This window comes from Pholcus phalangioides, unplaced genomic scaffold, assembly GCF_987345545.1.
Source record: "Pholcus phalangioides strain wild (caught in Gottingen) unplaced genomic scaffold, Ppha-v1.0 ptg000015l_1, whole genome shotgun sequence".
Lineage (NCBI taxonomy): Eukaryota > Metazoa > Arthropoda > Arachnida > Araneae > Pholcidae > Pholcus > Pholcus phalangioides.
Window position 1 is genome coordinate 77,320,261 of NW_028301608.1, and position 12,412 is coordinate 77,332,672.

The window sequence follows — 12,412 nt, forward strand, 5'->3', positions numbered from 1 at the left end:
GATGGCGACTCCCACGGTGAGTCCCTATCAAGCTATCATCGACTCAAATTATCAAGTGTGGACCCGATATCTTCCAATGTGCTTTCCAAAAGCTAAAACATAAGAGACAATCTTAGTTTTGTCAAAAACAATGCACAGCCTTCATGCCAAGCATCGGATTGCCGTCTTGGAGCAGATTAGTTCGAATGATTAATTGGGGGATAGCAGATGTACAAATACTCGCCATCCGCACCTTATACAGTAAAAAGCTTGAAACAGTAGGATTTCAACTATTGCATTTCTGTGTGATTCTGATTCATCTTTGAGTCACCTTCTCCCTCCAGAAGTTTATACACGCAGTAATTTGATTTTTGAAGTTTTGTACGCTCAAATCACCTTTTATGCTTGGAACTACTACATGACACATAGTTTGGACGGTGCATCCAGGGCCACAACTAGAAACAAAAATTTACTTGGTCACCCAGGGACAGTGTTCATTTGACCCCCCCTCCCCCAGTAATTTTGAAAAGGTGAATAGTAAACCCAGAGCATTGGGTACCAGCCCCCACGCCCTCTCCTGCATGAGAAATTGGGTGAAATCGTGTTTCGCCCGATTTTTCAAAGCTTTTGCAAACTCTCGACAGTCAGTGTCTCCAACGAATCGGTGATGATCAGAAAAATCTCGGTTGGTGAATGAGCGCGTTTTGGAGTAGTAGAATGATAACGCAAAAGTTCATATGAAAGAGTGAAGCGGTGGAAGGGATGCGCGAGAGAAGGTTTTAATGTCTCAATCGAAACATAGCGTGAGGAAAATATGTACCATAGATGATACACACACTAACAGTGTTCAATCACCACGAGGGAAGAGGGTGCTATGAGCAACACGAGTTTCCTGACGGTGATGTCACGGAAATATGAACATATATGATATCTCTATGATTAACATCATCACCACCACCATCATCATACACCGTGAAAACTTACCCATCTGCTATCGAACGAATGTGTCAGTAACGAAATAATAACCATAAGCTTCGAATCGAGCGAGAGCCGTGTCGTATGGATTCGTTAGTTACCCATGGGATGTTTCGGGAGCTTTTCTCGCTGCGCCCGTGATAGAGGAATTTCGCCATTTCCTCGAGAAAGGGGGCAACTCACAATTTCACACTCGAAGATTTTCACTTCGTGTTGAGAACTTGCAACAATCAGTCAAACAAAATTGAATCAGTATCTATTCGAAGCAGTTGATATTTAGATTCAAGTGCTTTGAGCTTATTGGATATGGATTGAAACAAGATGACAAAATATGCGAACGAGTTCAGAGTGCCATTCCAATTCATATCACTTCCTCTCAGAAGAGAAAAACAATAATGTAACAATAAATAGTAATCATCTATATATATAAAATCAGCTATAATACCTGCGTGGCGATGCCCGGGTTTTCTCCAATTAGTGGGAGGATTGAAAAAGTGACAAACCATTATAAAGGCAGGGCCGGAACTAGAGGGGGAGGGGGGGGGGGTGCAACCACCTTGGGTCGCAAAATTTACAGAGCGGCCGTTTTAGGTGGGAACAAAGAACACCGTTATAAAATTATCGAATTTTAAAGTTGTAGGGGGCGGCACAATAATGTTTGCCAAGGAGGGCAAAAATCCTGGTTACGGCCCTGATAAAGGAATAAACTATTATACATAATACTGGAAGGATTAAAGAAGTGACAAACCATTTTGTAAAGGTTACGTTTGGTACATATGCACAATTTATCGACGATCGATCTGAAATTGTAAATTTGTATAGGGGACACACAGAAAATCAACTTTATTCTATGTCATAGATAGATTTTCTGTGTATGTGTGTGTTCTCTATACAAATCTACAATTTTAGATTGATCATTGCCGAACTTGCATATTTACTAAACGGGACCTGACTTGAACGACAAAACCTTAAAAGTTAGTCAGAGCTGGACAAATGACCGAATGAAAACGAAAAACTGTCGGGCAACAATGGTTTGTGGGTCTCACCAACTTTTGAAATATTTACTTTGGTTACCGTGGTTCCTGTACAATGCGTTTCAGGATCGTTTATTCCTTTGTAATGGTTTGTTACTTTACTTATGCTGCCAGTACATAGAAAAAACTCCGGCAGTGCCTGGTATTATAGCTAGTATTCAGTAAAAAGGTCTTTCACGAATTATGGCAAATCAGAAGGATTCGTTTCCCCAAATTTAGGAGAGTCACTCTTTCTATTAAAACTTCTCGAGGTTTGTTTATTGAAGATTCGGACGACAATTTTAACGATCATGTCCAACATGCCGGAACACGCTAGGACGCCACAGCCTAAACTGATAACTGTTAATTAAGCGCCCAGTCGCCAGTATAAGGAAACGAGTCGAAAGATCCGTACTCTAGTTCTCTTTTCCTGTGTCTAATTAGAGAAGGACCTCCATCATATTACTGTATTTTCTCTAATTCCGAAAAAAAAACAAACAAGTCGATGTAGACCAAATTTTGAGCACGTGTATCTATCTAGTCCACCATAAATGCCTAAAACAATTCGGTCAAATTGTTTTGGGCATTTATGGTGGAATAGATACACGTGCTCCTATTAGTAAACGAACCTAAACAATTCGTTTGTTATTAGCAATTCGGGTCAAAAAAAAGTGTATGGCACTTTCGAATTTTTCGATTTCGTATAATTGTTTATGTTATCAACTAATTAACCAAATGTATCGGGGAGCAGAAATATAACCCAAAATAAATCCCCCCTCGTGAAAAAAACCAAAGTATTTCATTTTTGATCAAATTCAATATTGAAAGAACGAAAGGTACCGAAATAAATTCGGAGGATGTAAAAGGAAATGATAATTCCATATAATTCGGGATGCAGGGGGGGGGGGGTCACAAGGAATTTCATCCAGAGAAAGTTTCAATTACCAAACCGCAAAAAACATATAAATTTGCATTGACTTGAGGGTGGGCTGGACACCCCCCCCCCCTCAGGTATAGGCTACGTACTTCAGTTGGTTCTAAAAATTTCAATGGCACATATCAATATCTTCTGCTTGGAGCGACAAAGTTTGAAAACTGGAATCCGCCACGTACCCTTTGATAGATAGATAGAACAGCTCACAACCCTGGACTGATGCAAAGCAATTTACTTCCGTTGCCTCAAATAAGGCAGGGTTGTGTAGGAAAAAAATACACTGACAATTATCGCTGTGTAAATGTATAATTAGAACTTTTCAATAAGCCCGAAAAAATAAGTAAGCAGACGTTAGTTATAGTTGGGAGCATGGTCCTCACATCCTGGAGCCGATCCACCGGGCTGGATCTTTGGCAAGCCCCTAAGCCAACTCTACACGGGCTCTTTTATACTGCATTTATAGCATGAAAAACAAAAAAATGATGATTTTCCGCGCCCCCGGATTGGGGCACTCTGTTAGCCCTACACTTGTGGGGGCCATAGCTGGGAGTTTTGGTTGTCTAAAAGATTCGAGACATTATGGGAAAAGTAATTCAAAATTTTAAGAAACATCCTAAAGGGTACTCGAATGTGCAACGATACCATTTTTAACATCAATTATAATAGATAATATACTAATTCAAAGTAAACATCCAACAGTAGAACCACTGAATATATCGTTGTTAAAAGTTGAATGAAAAACTGATAGCATGCCAATTACAGATATTCCTCTCTTTACGCGATTTCGCTATAACGCGATTTTGAAAAGTTGATTTTAGAAACTTCAACCCGCAAAATTAGGTCTGTGGTTTGATTTTAGTCCTGAAAATGGGCTTGCCAATTAGAGGCACGCATAATTAAAATGTCAAAATCGGTTGGTTTTATTGATGCAGATGAGAGAAAAATAGAAGAAATGCTACAATCCATATCACTAGATCTTACTAATGAGCAACTTCTGGTAACCCATCGACAATGCCATTAGAATTTAAATCGAAGAAAACGATCCTAATGAATTTAGAATTGTCATATTTGCGAGGCCGAGGGATATCCATAGTTCTATAGCTTTGCTCCTAAAGTTTTCATAGAGACGAAGAATATTGCTTTCCAGCTGAATCTCGACTGCTTTCGATAAAAAAGTTATCAGACTATCACACCAGGTTCTTCAGGAAAGAAAACATCCACATTCACTAGAATCAATCAAGAAAAAATGCTGAAGGCACACACACACACAGAGAGATGTAAAAATTATTAATTGAATTTATTCATATCGATTTGAATTTATTTATTATATAATAATAATATATTATTAATATAATTAATTCATTCAAAATAAAATTATATATTTCGCTTCCTATTTATCCCTATTTTACCCATGTTAAATTCAACTCACTTTACACGATCATTTTGTGAGACCAAAGTCAAGCGAGGTAAATCGCGTTATATTCAGAAAGTGTAGAAGTGATGTTAAGAAAGATCAAAGTTAAGAAAAAAGAGCTCACGTGTAGGCAAAGGCCCCAATCATATACAAGTTCTTTCTTGACGCGATCCCAAGTATTCTTGTTTTTTCTATGTTTGACGTTAAAAAAAGGAGAGAAAAAATAGTCACGAGTGACCACTCATTCAAACTAATGGGCCAGATAAATTTGTGTTGTTCGATGACCGAGTGCAATTACCAATAAATGATCTGCGTTCCCACGATTCCCCTCTTTTTCCAAAAATATCGAAATAATGAATTTCCGGCGCAACCATAAAAACGGTATTAAAACCAATACTTTGCAAACCAGTAATTAAAGTGTAGCTCGAATAATCTTCAGAACACTGGACAATGAAGCGACACAAATGCAATCAGAAGTTAGTAACGTTTTACGAGTCATTGCGCGGTCAATGATGCATTGCAACACAAACGACTAAGCCAAAAATATATACATGCTCCTCCATCAATTATATTTACAATTGGACAGATTCTCGTTAAGGCTCGCACCATATATTCCTTTATTACACGACAGAAATCGAAATACCTCGAATCGGCGGTACGCATCATTGGATGCAAATCACGACTAACCTATAACAGTAATTAACGTGATTGTGCCTGCGTACTTGAGTTTTATCTGCAGCAAAAGAAAGTTTCTGACTTGCACCTGCAACAATTTCTTGCATGAATCTCGTCGTCGCATAGGCACAATGTAAATTATCTTCCGGTAGAGCGAGTAAAAGTGCCCTGGGCTAAGGACGACGACGCAACGCGATAGATTTCTTTCCCGATCACTGTAACTGCGCTCTACCGCACTCGAGCAAATTTGCCGATTTCACACCGGAACAGTTGATTTGCTTCGTTTTATTCAGTTGGAGAAACCTACTCACCAGTATAAGGAAATGCTGTATGGTATAATATTAAATATACAGGGTGTACAGTAAAGTCTCTTTATCCTCGAATAGCTCACGAATCGTTGATCCTAGAGACAGACTTCCAACTGGAAAAGTATCCAAATAACGCGTAGACCTCATAAACGTCATTCACGTTGCAAGGGCTTGCTTCGTTATCAAAATACAAAAATTAACTTTTTATTTGTTCACTGTATCATAAAAAACCCAATTAGAAATTTCTTGTCCTGTTTCTGTTAAGCGAAAAAACCCCAAAGAAACCATGGTTTTAACTGCAATATTCGCCGAGACATTTAAATAGGAAAAATCGATGAAAATGAGGGAAAGAACTGCGTATAAAACATCGAATGGGCTTTTCCGTTAGTTTATGCGGTTGTTTTCTTCACTTTCCGTGATTTTCGAATTTAAATATTTCAACGAATATCACTTGACTACATAAAATGCACTGTAAACATTTGAAAACGTCGATTATTTTTTTTGTTGACCTGAGGAAAGGCAGGGCAACAACTTTTTAATGGGGGTTTTTAAGGACAGAGTAAGCGAATAAAAAGGTATTTTTTTTAATTTTTATAACAAGAAACCCCCTTGCAATAAAAACGCGGTATCTGAGTTATTTCATACGCGGTATTTGGTTACTTTTTCCAATTTGAAGTATGCTTCTCTAAGTTTGAGAATTATTCTACGATAAAGGGACTTTCTTACGTACGACGGTGTAACATAATGATGTTATAAAGAGGGTGATATTGCTAACTGCGGAGAGGGAGGGGGGCGTGTTGCAACTGACCGAAGGATTTGGTGTGCATGCAGCTATTGATCTCATGGATTCGCACTGGATGGGGGCTATTACTACTACTACTACTACTTAACCGAACACGCACCGCGTACACATTTCTCTACGAAATTTCTAACGAATGGGCGCATGCCGGAATGTGTGTTCTGAGTGTATGCTTGGCTCTAAAGTATTTATGTTCTCGAGTTGAGCTTGTTTAATGTTCATGCTGCCACCTGGCCTCCATTTTCTCAAGTAAAGATGGAAATGCTTGAATGTTCATGTTTTGCCAGTATCGTGTTGTAGGCCTGCCTGCTCTCTGCTGAGAGACTTTTTCAAAATGGGAGACCGGCTCACTGGATGGGGACTGAAAAAAGGACACAAAGAGGCCTCCCCCCCCCCCCGAGAGAGAGGGTGGTACAACCATCAGAAAAGCTTTAATGACTGCTTTGCACAATAATTCGCAAAATTAATTAACACGCATTCGATGGACCGACCGAGGGCTCAGCTACGTTCAAGGATGGAATGTAGAATAGACAAAATGAGTTGTATAAAATCAAACAAACAAACCACACTATTTTAACTCTTTTTTAAAGTTTTGCTGATTTCAACTTTTTGGGTTAAAAAACAAAACAAAAAAAACATCGATGAATAAGGTACATATCAAACGATTTATTTCTAACAGTTAAAGTTCTTGTTGATGGGAAATGAAACGTTTGCTTCTCTTCGTCGAGTGTCACTCAAGCCAAATATCACGTATCCATTTTCCTCCGCCTATTTTTAGCCGGATCTTTCATTAAATGCGAAACGCTCCCGTTTCTATTCAATTAATATGTTTTCAGCGTCTCCGGGGACTCCGTAGAAGCGACGCGACTCTGATCAACGCCAGCTTTAACTAAATGAAGCTGATTCAATATGCATTCGCCCAGTGACATTTTTCCTTCCCCTAAATCACGCTGCAAATCTCTCACAACCGTACATTTTGATAAAATAAAGGGAAAGTGAGGAAGGACATTGAACGTCCATTCACTGGCCATTCATCAGAATAATCTTTCGGGGTGTATCGAAAAAAAGAAAGAAAGAAAAATAAATTGGCTCTAAAATGTCGATGAACTAGCACTTCACTGATAATTGTTTTGTGTACAAATGAAATCGGTTAAATTAATTCGAATTTGAAGAGAGTAAAATAGGTCAAGAGACAAGTGCGTCGAGACGCAGACAACCGAATTCATAATCTGAAGAAGAATTAGCGATCCCAGCATGTTACGAGTGATTCACGGAACAGATGAAGACTCCGGAATGACATACCCCACGTATGAGCAAATTTAGGTAACCAGCACCTTCCACGGCGTTCACGTGATCAAGCAAACTGAAATCGGTCACTTCTGAATAATAGATGACGCTTATATCTCTTACGCTGGTTCGGAGACTGTGACGGGCAAAAGAAAAAGAAAATACTTGGTCAAAAGAAGACAAAGTCGGTTTTTCTAGTAAGTAACATACAATCTTTTGTGGAGAGAGTTGTGCCACACTACTGTATTACATACTCACTACCAGGCGTTCGCGTGCGATTGCTCTCCGATCGATTACGGCTGCCATTCACACACACACAGAGAACGATGCAAATTAAAGCAAAATCCGTAGATGGGATGTACAAGTGGGAAAATGAATGTGGGAGAGAAAGATGTTGGAAATATACAAGCGAGAGATGATTTTTGGTGGCGCTTATATAATTTCTCCCGCGAGTTGTTTTAATCATTGTTCTTTCTCCCTTTCACTTGGCACATCGGAGGATGATGGAAAAGAGCGTACAAGAGAGAGGAACACGCCCTCCTCTCTCAAGGCGAATAAGTAGTTTGCGTGATGTGTCAGCGGCGAACAACAGATTGAGCTGTTAATTCCGTTATAGCGGGTGCATCTACGGTTTGCTTCGGCAACCCGCAATTAAATCACGGGCCTGCAGTTGCGCTTTTGATTTATGGAACGTGCGCCAGTAAATAGCCTGTTCATCCTCCCACTGTACATGATTTTTACGCGATTCCGACAGTGAGTATGTACCAAGCAGATGATTAAAAAAAGGGGGGTGGGAGCAACATCTTTCCTCCCCGGGGTACAATTTGCGCGCTACTTACCCATCTTCATACCAAACGCACGAGATTTTCTTCGCGAGAGTCTTTTAATTTTTCACACGCTACACGTTTCAGATAGTGTTCGAGTTCATTTATCCGTAATGTTTGAAAATTATCGATTGAACAAAAACGTCGCTTCGGTTCCGTGTTTACGAGTTGATCGTTGAAATTAAAAATGGCGAAAATACAATCCGAGATGCGTGAAGTAATTAATAAAAACTCGGGTTTTTTTCCCCTTTCTATCGATGGCAGAAGAAAATATCACGATTGTTTAGCGAAGTGACATTCGATGGAAACATTTCATTTCTTTTAACATATACCTCGAGGAATAACGATAATTTTTGCGCGATTTTGAAAAATAATCGAAAAAATACTGAAAATTCCACGCGGTAAAAGGATGAAAAATTTCTTCCGTAAGAGAAAACATTAAAACATTTTACGATTCTCTGAAGATAAGCCGTCCATCAAAAACTACTGAAAATCCCGAATTTCACATTGCGTTGATATAAAGTCGAGAGAACATAAAATAATCAGATGAATGGGGAAAAAAAATGATTTCGATGAGAATCGTGTATCCCAGATTTATGTTTTTTTTCCTCTTAGGAGCATCTTTATTAAAATTTTCCATATAACGTCGTCGTATCATCGATTCCTGAAGAAAAAAAAGTAACCGATCCGCTACTATTTCTGTGAAAAATGACGTTGGCTCGAGTGAGTAAAGTGCCGGATATACTCTATAAAGCTTTCCTCTATTTTTATTCTTTCCGTTGCCATTCGAATCTCTCATTATTTTCAATTTCTGAAATATTTATTTTTTTGCATCTTATTTCTTTCGGGGGTGGGGTTATAAACCGATGTGTTAATCCGTTTTCAACGTAAAATTCCCGAAGAAACCACAATTTAAGTATGTGATTCAGTACGAAACTCAGATAGAGCGAGTTGCTATGGTTTGCGAATATTCGGATTGTACAATAGTAAAAAAATTCGCCGGTGTCTGGTCACAAGTCAAGAAACGTGATTCGGGAGCGAACGAGTAAAACAGAATCGCTACTCAAAGAAGAAATAATAAAACAAATATATATATACATACAGTGAAACTTGTATAAAACGGAAGATTCAGAGACTGAAATTATTATCCGTTATGGACAGGTTTCCATTTTATAGAGATGCACATAAAAATACACGAAGTGATATATTTCTATCGTTTACGCAACTTCTATCGTTTTGAGAGCATCACCCCCCCCCCCCAACTTCTATAAATCAACGAATGTTAGTTAAACAACGACATGCTATATTATTATTTTCAATTTTTTCGTTTGCGGTTTCAAATAACTATACATTTGAAATTTCATATTTAATGCGCTAATAGTTAAACTTCAATATAAAACGTTCTCTCGAATATGAATAGAACGAACACTTACTTTTGTCAAAAATGGAAAGTTTTTTAATAATCTGAAACCTTGATATAACGATATTTTGCGGACAAAAAAAATATCGTTGTAGAGGGATTATAGTTACATCGAGAGGCAAAATTGTCCTTACGTATGATCAAATTTATGCTGTTGTTGTCATCTTTTCTACATTGACATTGTTAATACCACCAGAAAATGCGCTTTTATGTATTTATTCGCGCCAAAAAATTGTAATTGATTAATTTATTATAAAAATTCACTAAAAAAAGCATTGCCCCTGCAAAGAAGTTTACCGCGTTGCACTTTCCTGTCTTACACAGAAAGTAGAACCTTTGGCTTTCGGTGATTTTTTAAGTGCAAGATGTTATTATCAGATGCCTTCAGAAGAAGGAAAACAAGTGACGAAGTTAAAATTAGATTCAAAACGATTTTGAGCAAAATAGAAGAAAAATATAGTTTTTATAGCAGTTTCAAAAATTTCAAAAAATATCGTTATAGAGGAAAGTATATCGTTGTAGCGAGGTTTCACGGTATTTAAAATAAAAATTGAGAAATTGCGATAACGAGAAAAGTGATAACGAGATCAACAACCAAAAAAAGTTTGTAAAAGAAAGATTCTACGTATCTGCAACACATAAATGTTGCTTTTTTGCGCCTCTACGAACTCCATTTAATTAACTAATTTAATAACTAATTTTTTTTTTGAGAAAGAATTTCCTTTAAATCAATTGTGAAAAGCCCCCCCCCCCCCGCCTGGGTAGTCCCTGAGCAGAATATAATCATCGTGGATGCTATCAATGATGGATATACGAACTCTCAAAATGTTGTATATTTTCTTTTTAAAGACATTTGATCAGAGAGAGAGAAAAAAAAAAAAACTTCAAAATATAAAGCTGCTGACGGGAAAAGCTCCGGTGGTATCACGTGGTGCACAATCAATCTCGGTGTGTTATTGCTAGAATACAATAATAATTATACAGGGATGTCGGCAACCGAGACCATCCCCTGATAAATGATTGCCGATAAATGCTAAGTAAACAAAGTCACTTCGTTGCCAGTTTGCTTAAATGTGGTAACAAGAAATTTTTTAATGTCTACTCGACGAAAGTGACGTCTTTAACCGAGTAGGTAGGTTCCGCGAACTACGGCTGTCCTCTATAGGCGTTTTCCCCAACGGCGACCGCAGTCACTGATGTCAGGACATCCATCGTGAAAGCTCAGGGAATATCTAGAAAATTTCGATATAAAAGAAATCGAAAAAATTTTTCTTCTAAATCTAATTTTCTGCTAAAATCCGGAGAAATTTTTAACAAATCCGGAGAGTTGGCAGGTCTGTTTCTTGATAGGAAATTGCTTTTCTGCAGACTTTTTTTCGGCATCGGTCTGAAAAAACTCTAAGAAAAAACAGAAAAGAACAAATTTTTACGTATGACATTTACACTACGATCTAACACATAACACGCAGCCTATTCTACATAATGTAAACAATGTTTTTCTATGATTAACCATGAGCATATACCGGGCAACATTTAGCAATCGGGGAGGGGGTGGGGGTGACTGTCTACCTCTACCCTTTAGCCTATGCAAATACTACATAAACCTTTTTTCACATAACGGGGAGGAAGATGCGATCGCCCCTTTTTGTTTAACTCATTTTTTTTCATCCTCTATGCTCTGCTTTTGGTAAATTTTAGCTGTTTTTTATTTGATATAATATATAGGCTATATTATATTTTCTTTTTTTGAAGAAATTTTATTCACTCTTATACAAGAAAACGCACAATAAACTGACGTAAATATCGATACACTGAGTTGAATATGAGTTGACAAGAGACAACTGACGGACTGACAACATGCAATGTAGCTAAAATTAGAAATCATTAGTACCATTATTATGAGTTGAAGTGCGTGAAAAAAAAAGACAAGTATAAAATAAAATATGTAAGCGAAGAAAGTACATGTACCAAGTATAAAAATGAAGGTGACAGACGCGTATTTATTTGTAATAAAAAAATAAGCAAACCGCTTCGGTGAAACACAATCAAAATGTTTAAATTTATGTCTGAGTATTAAAATAAGCTTCAATATTTGATATATTTGCAATATATTGTTGAAGTTAAAAGCAAGAAACGGTGTTATATTTTGCAATTCAATATGCAAAGTGTAATGGATTTTAGAAGCAATGTAACAAAAATGTTTGCAAAAATTATCTTTTCTATGTTAGGTCTATGCTATTCATTAGAGTCCGGCCACGAAAGCCAACGCGCATTATGCATATTGTCTTCTCACTTATACGGTAATATATATAAGCCTAGAATGTAGCATTTACTAAACTGTCAATAATGTTTATCTTATTTTTCGCAATAAATATACATATGGCAACCAATGGCGGATTAATGCAATTTTGTGGGGGGGGGGGGGGTGCGGTTAGTTGGAAGGTGCAACAAACCGGGGAGGGGGCTAGGGATATGCTATACACTCCCCCAGAGAAGATTTAATTATATATTTTTTTGCTCTGGACAGGACGGTCGCACCCCCTCCCACTCCGCAGTGATGACAACTCAGATTAAATTAATGCTATTACCTAGACGTGAACCGTAAAGTGGCCAGATGATGAAATAGCCATCTAACCCCCAACATCTTGCCTCGAGTACAAACAGTCACGTGAATATAGCTGCCTTCACAAACAGGAAGCTCGTGGCCGTTCCAATTTTTAATTTCAAGCATAACCACAGAGCGATCTTTTATAGTTGCGCATGATATGAAAATTACGACACTTT

The 12,412-nt window shown here is 37.8% G+C and overlaps 1 protein-coding gene across 1 annotated transcript in view; it reads right to left on the bottom strand.

Annotated features, from left to right (window-relative positions):
- Window positions 1-12,412, bottom strand: part of LOC149076729 (uncharacterized) — a 155,181-nt gene that overhangs the window by 5,912 nt on the left and 136,857 nt on the right. The window lies entirely within an intron of this gene.